Source organism: Bubalus kerabau, chromosome 18 (genome assembly GCF_029407905.1).
Source record: "Bubalus kerabau isolate K-KA32 ecotype Philippines breed swamp buffalo chromosome 18, PCC_UOA_SB_1v2, whole genome shotgun sequence".
Classification (NCBI taxonomy): Eukaryota; Metazoa; Chordata; class Mammalia; order Artiodactyla; family Bovidae; genus Bubalus; species Bubalus kerabau.
The window spans coordinates 59,900,932-59,913,262 of NC_073641.1; positions in this window are offsets into that span (position 1 = coordinate 59,900,932).

Here is a 12,331-nt window from a genome sequence, read left to right on the forward strand (position 1 = left end):
TCAAAATGGATTAAAGATCTAAACGTAAGACCAGAAACTATAAAACTCCTAGAGGAGAACATAGGGAAAACACTCTCCAACATACATCACAGCAGGATCCTCTAAGACCCACCTCCCAGAATATTGGAAATAAAAGCAAAAATAAACAAATGGGACCTTTGTTAAAAGTTAAAAGCTTTGGAAATAAAAGCAAAAATAAACAAATGGGACCTTTGTTAAAAGTTAAAAGCTTCTGCACAACAAAGGAAACTATAAGCAAGGTGAAAAGACAGCCTTCAGAATGGGAGAAAATAATAGCAAATGAAGCAACTGACAAACAACTAATCTCAAAAATATACAAGCAACTCCTACAGCTCAACTCCAGAAAAATAAATGACCCAATCAAAAAATGGGCCAAAGAACTAAATAGACATTTCTCCAAAGAAGACATATAGAAGGCTAACAAACACATGAAAAGATGCTCAACATCACTCATTATCAGAGAAATGCAAATCAAAACCACTATGAGGTACCATTTCATGCCAGTCAGAATGGCTGTGATCCAAAAGTCTACAAGCAATAAATGCCGGAGAGGGTGTGGAGAAAAGGGAACCCTCTTACACTGTGGGTGGGAATGCAAACTAGTACAGCCACTATGGAGAACAGTGTGGAGATTCCTTAAAAAACTGGAAATAGAACTGCCTTATGATCCAGCAATCCCACTGCTGGGCATACACACTGAGGAAACCAGAAGGGAAAGAGACACGTGCACCCCAATGTTCATCACAGCACTGTTTATAATAGCCAGGACATGGAAGCAACCTAGATGTCCATCAGCAGATGAATGGATAAGAAAGCTGTGGTACATATACACAATGAAGTATTACTCAGCCATTAAAAAGAATACATTTGAATCAGTTCTAATGAGATGGATGAAACTGGAGCCTATTATACAGAGTGAAGTAAGCCAGAAAGAAAAACACCAATACAGTATACTAACACATATATATGGAATTTAGAAAGATGGTAACAATAACCCTGTATACGAGACAGCAAAAGAGACACTGATGTATAGAACAGTCTTTTGGACTCTGTGGGAGAGGGAGAGGGTGGGATGATTTTGGAGTATGGCATTGAAATATGTATACTATCATGTATGAAACGAGTCACCAGTCCAGGTTCGATGCACGATACTGGATGCTTGGGGCTGGTGCACTGGGATGACCCAGAGGGATGGTATGGGGAGGGAGGAGGGAGGAGGGTTCAGGATGGGGAACACATGTATACCTGTGGCAGATGCATTTTGATATATGGCGAAACCAATACAATATTGTAAAGTTAAATAAAATAAAATTTAAAAAAATAAAAAATAAATAAATAAAAATAGAATAGTCCATATTAAGAAAGGTTGTTCATGGACAGTAAACAAGGGCATATGTACAAAATTCTGTGATCTACAAATTCCTTTCACATGTTTTTTTTTTTTTTTTTTCTATTTCAGTTCAGTTCAGTTGCTCAGTCGTGTCCAACCCTGCAACCCCATGAATCACAGCACACCAGGCCTCCCTGTCCATCATCAACTCCCAGAGTCTACCCAAACCCAGGTCCATAGAGTTGGTGATGCCATCCAGCCATCTCATCCTCTGTCATCACCTTCTCCTCCTGCTCCCAATCCTTCCCAGAATTAGGGTCTTTTCCAATGAGTCAACTCTTCACATGAGGTGGCCAAAGTATTGGAGTTTCAGCTTCAACATCAGTCCTTCCAATGAACACCCAGGACCGATCTCCTTTAGGATGGACTGGTTGGATCTTCCTGCAGTCCAAGGGACTCTCAAGAGTCTTCTCCAACACCACAGTTCAAAAGCATCAATTCTTTGGCACTCAGCTTTCTTCACCATTCAACCCTCACATCCATACATGACCACTGGAAAAACCATAGCCTTGACTAGACGGACCTTTGTTGGCAAAGTAATGTCTCTGCTTTTCAATATGCTATCTAGGTTGATCATAACTTTCCTTTCAAGGAGTAAGCATCCTTTAATTTCATGGCTGCCATCACCATCTGCAGTGATTTTTCTATTTATTCCTCACCAATGTATTAGGTGGTTTATTATGAAATTTGTTTTTAAAATAAATGTCTTAACCACTGTCACACACTAGAGAAGTGGTGGAGCCAGGAATCTGTCTCAGATGGATTTGTTGTAAATTCAGCTTCCTTTGGTGATAGTGATAGATGGGGTCTCTGCCGCATCTTCTATGGTTCTATAGAAGAGGGAGGGACCAATTCCTTTGGAAGGAAAGATATGGATTCTATCTGGGTTTCTTATTAGACCAGTACTCTTTTATCAGACTGAGAAAAGTGAAGTCATTTCAAGTGAAGGAAGAGTCAAGGGGTCAAAAGATATCCTGACATGTTGCACTTGATACAGGTGGAGACCTTGTAGAAAATAAAGCTGCCCAAGGAAACTGGAGCCAGAGTTGGTAAGTTCTTGTATGACAAATTAAAGTTTTGACTTTATCTTAGGATTTGGAGTGACTGAAAGCCACAGTAATATTTTTAGGTAGTAATATCATATTTTTCTTTATAAAAATTGAAGTATTGTTTGATTTATAATATTCCAGGGATACAGCAAAGTGATTCAGTTATATAGTATATGTACACATGTATATTCTTTTTCAGATTTTTTCTGTTATAAATTATTAAAAGATACTGAATATAGTTCCCTGTGCTATACAGTAGATCTTTGTTGTTTCGCTATTTTATGTATAATAGTATAGATCTTTAAGCCCAAATTCTCAATTTATCCCCCCTAATTTCCTCTTTGGGCTTCCGTGGTGGCTCAGACAGTAAAGAATCTGTCTGCAATGTAGGAGACCCAAATTTGATCCCTGGATCAGGGAGATCCCCTGGAGAAGGGCATGGCAACCCACTCCAGTATTCTTGCCTGGAGAATCCCCATGGACAAAGGAGCCTGGTGAGCTGTAGTCCATGGGTTTGCAAAGAGTTAGACACAACTGAGTGACTAAGCACAGCACAGCACTTTCCCCGTTGGTATCCATAAGTTTGTTTTCTGTGTATATGAGTCTGTTTATGTTTTATAATAAGTTCATTAGATCATTTTTGTTTAGATTCCACATTTAAGTGATATTATATAATATTTGTCTTTCTCCATCTGACTTACTTCTCTTGGTATGATAATAACCGCATCCATCCATGTTGCTGCAAATGACATTATTTCATTCTTTTCTATGTCTGAGTAATATTCCATTGTGCATATATATATATATACACCACATCTTCTTTATCTATTCATCTGTCCATGGACATTTAGGTTGGTTCCATGTCTTGGCTACTGTAAATAGTGCTACTCTACATTGGGATGCAATATCATTTTTCCATTAAAAAATAAGCTATTACCTATTTGGATGAGATCTGGGAAAGAAAGTAAGAGACCATTTCAATGGGCTAATGACAGGTGATTAACGGCCAAAAAAATCAAGCAGCTATTTAGGAAGTAGATCTGACAAAGGATTTGAGGATGGTTGAATATGGAGGATGATGGTGTGAAAGAAGACACTGAGGCAACCCAGTTTCATTTTCTGGGGCAGTTTATACAGGAGGAGACACAGTTTTGAGGAAAGAAGGGGAAAGAGAGTAAAAAGAACTAGTCTGTTTTTGTTGTTTGAAACCCCACGGACTGCAGTACACCATGCTTCCCTGTCCTTCAAACTCATGTCCATTGAGTCGGTGATGCTTTCTAACCATCTCATCCTCTGCTGCCCTCTTCTCCTTTTCCCTTCAAAAGACTAGTTATAACTTGTTAAGTTTAAGAGACTCAAAGGACAAGAAAGTTGATATTTGCCTTGGGAAAGTGGAAATGGTGGTCTTGAGCTCAAAGGAAGGGTCAGGTATAGAGAGTGATTGAGGGCCCATGGGCAGAAATTGAGTCATAAGGATAAATGTGCTGTGCTGTGGCAAAGAAAAAACTGACTCAAAGTCATGTTCTTTTTGACTTGACATCAGGAGGTAGGCCCTTGTTTGAAACTGAAAGCTATTTAGCCATTAAGATCTATCTCAAAGGGAAATGTAAAAAAAAAATCTTTCTGGTTTTTGTTTGCTTTTTATCCAGAAATTAATGTGCTGGTGGAAGAGTGAAAGAAATAAGACTATCATGGATGGGGAGTGAATGGAAAAATGAGGGAACAGAGTTTTCAGAAATTTTGTTAGAGAAATGAAGAAGCAATCATTTAAGTCAGTAGCTATAAAGTATGACAGACCAGATGAGCTTCACATGCATTAAGGCAAGGAGGAAAAATGGCAAAAAGATATAAAGGTCATGAAAACAAAAAGCCTTCTTAGAAATGAAAGCACGCTAGCAAACCTTCAAGTTCAGAGTTCAGAACATCGCTCTTTAAGACCGTGTTGGCAGTGCTGACCCAGTTCCTATGTGACTACTAAGTTAGCTGATTTATTTACACACTTTTTTCCACCTTATAATTTATCCCACAGCAAAAAGACTGACACCTTCTGTTTTCTTCACTTAACACTAACAAAAGAAAATACTCTACTTAAGGGATTTTCTTTTGTGTAGATAGCTAAATTTAAGCCTTTGGATTGAGAGGTACTCTGTAGAACCATAATAAATAAAATCCCTAAGGCCACTCTGAGTACTCTAAAAAGAGTTGTTGCTTCTCCTAGGATGAGTCCATTAAGTGGCTTTTTAAAATGAGATTTAGCAACTGCCTCTAAAAAACTAGAGATGATCTTTTTGCCAAGTCACAGATAGAAGAGTGTTGAGGAAATAAGCAATCTCATAAAATAATAATAAAACAAATCCTCTTTGAGAAATAATAAAAAGAAATTTGGGCCCAAGACTGGAGGAAACATACAGATTTAACAAATCCACCAAGAATTTGTTGAGCTTGGTTTCCTTGCTTACTTTTTCATAGATTCCCTAGCTTGCTTACTCTTTGAGTTTTGGTTTAAATTTGAGGGCTACCTACAAATATTCCTTAACTGCATTACTGGCATTTATGAGAGAAACGGAGGGAGGGGGACAGAGGGGGAAAGAGAGATTTTGTTTGTCCTTCTGGGCTCCATCAACTTGGCTCCAAATCTTGAGATTCAAAACCTCATTTGAAAACCTATTGTTGCTGTATTTTTCTACTCATATAATGTAAAAGATTAAAGACTGAACCTGTGGGAAATGCAAAAATTAATTGTACTTGAAAAACAGTGAATTAGAAAAACATTCTACTGAGCATTTCTAATGTGTAAAAACCTGTCTAGAAGAATGAAACAAAAGTAGAAGGAATTGAACTCTTGAGAGATGTGGGTAACGTAATGAAAATAACTGAAAATAGATGGGGGATGGAAACAGAAGAATCATAGTGCTTAACCTTCTGTCAAGACATTCTGAATTCAATATGTCTCAACAACAGGCCTACGGGACAGCAGTTTATGGTCTGTTGCCTTTTAACATTTTATTGTATGGAATTCGTTCAACAAGCATAAGTTGAATATCCACCAAACATACTACAGTTGCTTTGGAGAATTCAAAATAAGAATGTGGGGATTTTTTTTTTTTTCCTTCAGAAATCTTCTAAGCTACTTGCACACATTTCAGGATTTATCTACGTTTTTATTTCCTTCTTGATTTGCTGTGCTACTTCTTCTGTTCTTAAATGTGCATTTCAGATCCTTTTAGTGTTATTTACACATGTATTGTAGTAAATAATTCATCAACAAAGTTTCTAGATGATGGGCTCCTCAACAGTGGGGATAGAATGGTCTTTGTTCTATCCAAAGGCATGTTTGGTGAATACGTGGAAAAGAATGAATGAATGAACAAATGAACAACTGAGCCTGGTATATAATGTGCTGTATACCATAGACCATTCAAAAAATTGATATTAGAAATTCTAAGAATAAAGCTAAACAATTAAGCATTGTTCATTGTCAGTGAAATAAGCTTAAATTGACTTGGTAAATACAATCTTGCAACCAACAAACTTGCCTGAACCTAAACAATACATGCTTCACAAATACATGCTTCTTACCATTTTATGCTGTGTAACTATCCAGAGGACTCCAGGCTCCTCTTAGCAAATAGTTTCTTATGTGGATGAATTTCCAGGGTTGTAAAACTAACAGAATCTTGAACATGTCCAAAGGATACCTAACTGCCATGGCAATCAGACAAGAAAAAGAAAGAAAAGGAATCCAAATTGGAAAGGAAGGAGTAAGTGTCACTACTTGCAGATGATATGAAATTATATACAGAAAATCCTAAGCACTGCACAAAAAACTACTACAGTTCATCAACAAATTCAGTAAAGTTTCAGGATACAAAATTAATATACAAAAATTTATTGCATTTCCATACATGACCAGTGAACTGTCAAAAGGGAAATTAAGGAAATAATTCCATTTACCTTCACATCAAAAAGAACAAAATAAATTGGAATAAATCTAACTAAGACACTGATGAAAGAAATTGAAGATGATACAAACAGAAAGATATAGCCTTTTCATGGGCTGGAACAATTAATGTATAACATGACCATATTATTCAATGAAATTTACAGATTCAATATAACCCTTATCAAAATAACAATGAAAATTTTCACTGAAATGGAACTAATGATTCTAAAATTTTAGAATTTTAGTAAGCACAAGAGATCCTGAATAGCCAAAGTAATCTTAAGAAGAATGGAGCCAGAGGAATTATGTGCTTTGACTTCAGACTATACTACAAAACCACAATTATCAAAGCAGACACATAGATCAATGAAACAGAATAGAGGCCCAGGAAATAAGCCCAAGCATTTATGGTCAATTAATCTATGATAAATGGGGTAAGAGTATACAATGGAGAAAAGGCAATCTCTTCAAAAAATGGGGTCAGGAAAACTGAACAGCTACACTTAGAAGAATAAAGTTAGACCAGTTTCTCTCATCATATACAAAAATAAACTCAAATTGGATTAAAGACCTTCATGTGACACCAGAAACCATAAGACACCTAGAAGAAAACATAGGCAGAACAATCTTTGGCATAAATTACAGCAATAATTTTTTACATCTGTCTTCTCAGGCAAAGGAAACAAAAGTAAAATATAAACAAATGGGACCTAATTAAACTTAAAAACATTTACACAGCAAAGAAATGGTTGACAAAATGTAAGACAACCTACTGAATGGGAGAGAATATTTGCCAATGATACAACCTATAAGGTGCTGGTATCCAAAATATATAAACAGTTCATACAACTCAATATCAAAAAGACAAACAGCCCAATTAAAAAACATACAAAAGACCTGAATAAACATTATTCCTAAGAAGATACACAGATGCCATCAGGCACATGAAAAGATGCTCAATATCGCTAATTATTAGAGAAATGCAAATCAAAACCACAATGAAATATCACCTCACAACCTGTCAGAATGTCTGTCATCAAAAAGTCTGCAAATAACACATGTTGGTGAGGATGTGGGGAAAAGGGGATCCTTGTATATTGTTGGTGGGTATGAATTGGTGCAGCCGATCTAAATTGAAGAAAGCAGGGAAAACCACTAGACCATTCAGGAATGAACTAAATCAAATCCCTTACGACTATACAGTGGACGTGACAAATAGATTCAAGGGATTAGATCTGTTAGACAGAGTGCCTGAAGACTATGGACGGAGGTTCATAACACTGTATAAGAGGCAGTGATCAAGACCATCCCCAAGAAAAGAAATGCAAAAAGAAAAATATTGTAAAACAACATCTACTTCTGCCTTTAACTGTGTGGATCACAACATACTGTGGAAAATTCATAGAGATGGGAATACCAGACCACCTGACCTGCCTCCTGAGAAATCTGTATGCAGGTCAAGAAGCAACAGTTAGAACTGGACATGGAATAACAGGCTGGTTCCAGATAGGAAAAGAAGTACATCAGGGCTGTATATTGTCACCCTGCTTATTTAACTTATATGCAGAGTACATCATGAGAAACATTGGGATGGATGAAGCACAAGCTGGAATCAAGATTGCCAGGAGAAATATCAATGACCTCAGATATGCAGATGACACCACCATTGTGGCAGAAAGTGAAGAAGAACTAAAGAGCCTCTTGATGAAAATGAAAAAGGAGAGTGAAAAAGTTGGCTTAAAATTCAATATTCAGAAAACTAAGATCATGGCATTGGATACCATCACTTCATGGCAAATGGATGGGGAAACAAAGGAACCAGTGAGAGACTTTATTTTCTTGGGCTCCAAAATCACTGCAGATGGTGACTGCAGCAATGAAATTAAAACATGCTTGCTCCTTGGAAGAAAAGCTGTGACCAACCTAGACAGCATATTAAAAATCAGAGACATTACTTTGGAAACAAAGGTCAAAGCTATGGTTTTTCCAGTAGTCATGTATGGATGTGAGAATTGGACTATAAAGAAAGCTGAGCGCCAAAGAATTGATGCTTTTGAACTGTGGTGTTGGAGAAGACTCTGGAGAGTCCCTTGGATTGCAAGGATATCCAACCAGTCCATCCTAAAGAAAAATCAGTCCTGAATATTCACTGGAAGTACTGATGCTGAAGCTGAAACTCCAATACTTTGGCCACCTAATGCAAAGAACTGACTCACTGGAAAAGACCCTGACGCTGGGAAAGATTGAAGGGAGGAGGAGAAGGGGACGACAAAGGATGAGATGGTTGGATGGCATCACCAACTCAATGGACATGAGTGTGAGCAAGCTCTGGGAGTTGGTGATAAGCAGGGAGGCCTAGTGTGCTGCAGTCCATGGGGTCACAAACAGTCGGACATGACTGAGCGACTGAACTGAATTGAACTGACTATGGAAAATCATATGGAGGCTCCCCCAAAAAACTGAAAAAAGAACTACCATGCTGCTGCTGCTAAGTCGCTTCAGTCGTGTCCGATTCTGTGCGACCCCATAGGTGGCAGCCCACCAGGCTCCCCCGTCCCTGGGATTCTCCAGGCAAGAACACTGGAGTGGGTTGCCATTTCCTTCTCCAATGCATGAAAGTGAAAAGTGAAAGTGAAGTCGCTCAGTCGTGTCTGACTTCTAGCGACCCCATGGACTTCAGCCCACCAGGCTCCTCCGTCCATGGGATTTTCCAGGCAAGAGTACTGGAGTGGGGTGCCATTGCCTTCTCCAAGAACTACCATATGATCCAGCAATTTCACTCCTGGGGCATACCCAAAAAACCCAAAACATACTAATTCAAAAAGATACATGCACCCTAATGTTGATAGCATCATTATTTACAATAGCTAAGATATGGAAGCGATCTAAGTGTCCATCAACAGATAAAGGGATAAAGTAAATGTGGTACATATGTACAATGGAATACTATATTATACATTAAGATTAGGAGGTTCAAATTACTATATATTAAATTAAGAAGTTACAGTGATATATTATACAGAACAAAGAGTATAACCAATATTTTACAATAACTTTAAATGACATATAATCTATATAAAATTTTGAATCATTAGGTAGTACACCTGAAATTAATATAAAATTGTAAATCGCTAAATCTCAATAAAAAGGATATAGCTAACTGAAGCTGTGATTTCTGGAAATTACTGAAGTGATACATAACATTGCTTTGAATACTCTGGGAATATGACTTATCTTACACAAAGGAAACCAAAGAGCAACCCCCTCTCTCTATTTCCATGATGTCACTCATTTTAATGTGAGGTGGCCATCTCACCTTCTAGGCCTTAATTTCCATAACTCTTCCTGGTCGCTGGAAATAATTAAGAAGTCTCCCCTCTTCTCTTGGGCAGGATTTCTGTCTCTAGTTGGCACCTATTAACTGACTTGGGTTGCAGGATTGAGAGTGCTCACTCCAAGTGAATTACATATAAACAAGAACTGAAGACATTACTGAACTTACTGTGAAAATGGTCTTCTAGTATTATTTTGTATGAGTTCATGAAAGATTAGCTGCTACATTTTGGTAACATATTCTTCTGATAGGTTTGAGTTTCACAGGTGGATACAGAAATGACAGAGTCTATCCATTTAGACTAGGTAGGTACTTGACAATCTTTTCAAAGCCTTGATTGATTGAGTCTGGTTTAAATACATTTGATTATTTACTACTATTTAAATACATTTAGGATGATTCACAGGATTTCCCCGGTGGTCCAGTGGCTAAGACTCCACATTCCCAACAGGGAGCTTGGGTTTGAGCCCTGGTCGGGGAACTAGGCCCCACATGCCACAACTAAGAGTGTGCATGCTGCAGCTAAGACCTGGTGCAGTCTAATTAATTAACAATAAATAGTTTTATAGGGCTTCCCTGGTGGCTCAGATGGTAAAGAATCTGCCAGCTATGCGGAAACCAGGGGTCGATCCCTGGGTTGGGAAGATCCCCTGGAGGAGGGCATGGCAACCCACTCCAGTAGTCTCACCTGGAAAAGCCCCATGGACAAAGGAGCCTAGAGGACTACAGTCCACGGGGTCGCAAAGAGTTGCACTCATTTTTTTTAAAAGACGATTAACTTCATCATTCTCACTGAGCTGTATATCTAGTGCTGGAGGCTCACTAGGTTAAAGAGACACGAGGTCAGAAATCTAGGACTAGGACTTCTAGACTTTTCAGACTTTACTCCTAGATTGCAATCCCTCATCTCAAGCAAAGCTCCTTGGTCTGCTGCCTGCTCCTTCACTCTCCCCACTGCCAAACACACAACCTCTAGAGGCCAGGAAACCACAGGTATCAAAATAGTGCTGTGACTGAGAACACAGCTGGGTCAGCAGGAGCTGCAAGCAACCTCTCCTCCTACAGAGCAGTGAGGAGAGAGATGAAAGACAGTGCAACATCCAAGTCAAGTTCCCACTGGGGGTTTTCCTGCACATAACCTTCTTGTTTTAAAATAACTGGCCTAGGACTTGTAAAAGAACATTGCTTTTCCTACACTGCTTCTCTGAATATGAGTTACAAATCACTGATCTTCAAAAAAAGGGGTGGGGGGCGGGAAATCTTAGGATACATGGATCTGAGTATTGATAGAAAACTATGATGGTTTATTAATTAATGATAAAGTTCCTTTAACTGACATACTTCGGGCAGTTAACAGGTCTAGGAAATCTTGTTATGGAAACTTCTTTGGGAGGCAGCAAATATGTTTGGATTACTAGTAGTATACATTTTCCTCATCCCTCAACCCCAGGATACAGCCTGGGGAGGGGTGGTGGGAGGAGTGCATATTTTATTACCCCAATGCATGTGTGCCAGGATATCATGCTCAGTCCCCTGGTGGGACTTCTGAAGTCCCCAGGTTTCAAGACACTAGCCAACTTTTGAATCACAATTCCTTTTTTTCCTATGTTGCTTTTTTTGGACCCAAAAGATTAGAATATGATCGAAATAATGAAGTAGTTAACAATCGAGGGTGGAAACACTCCCTGCTAAAGGTCACTGACTTCCCTTTGCAAAATGGAAAAGACAGTCTTACTGATTTTCAAGGAAATCAGCGTTTATTTTTTCACTCTAATGTGTTCTCTGCATGTTTAGCTATTGCGATGTGGACTGCTCTCACCAGTGAAAAGGGCTTGCTCTTTGGGATATCAAAATAAAACAAGTTTTCAGGAGGTGGGTGGGGTTAATACGGTTTGTCCTATAACTGACACTCCCAACACTTTCTATCTGCCAACATCTGCATGTATTCAGTGCTCCTTTCAAACAAAGAGATTTCTGATTATAATCCTGGGCTGTTATTGCTGTGACTGATGCAAAAGGGTGTTTATTTTTATCCATCTCTCTCTCTCTCTTTAGTCGCTCAGTCATGTCCAAATCTTTGTGACCCCATGGACTATAGCCTGCCAGGCTCTTCTGTTCATGGGAGTCTCCAGGCAAGAATACTGGAGTGGGTTGCCATTCCCTTCTCCAGGGGATCTCCCTGACCCAGGGATCAAACCCAGATTTCCTGCATTGCAGACAGATTCTTTACCAACTGAGCTATAAGGGGAGCCCTTATCCATATAAAGTAGTTTTTAAAAAATATTTCCAAAGAAAATTCTGATTTATAATATGTTTCACTATGACTAATACATAGCATTTAGAAATTTCTATTTTAGAAGTTCATTAAAAATAAATTATTCATTGTACTTTTTTTATCCCTTATTCCATCTACTCCTTTTTTAAGAAAATAAGTGTTAGCAAGTAGAAAAAAAAGCCATTTCAATTAAAAGATTGTTAAAGCAAGATTACCACCATATATATTTATACATAGCACCTCCTTCAGAAAGGGTGTTTGTTTGAAGAGTGCGTTTAAACATCAGTTGTTTTGTGACTTCTCTGACGGTCCAGTGTCT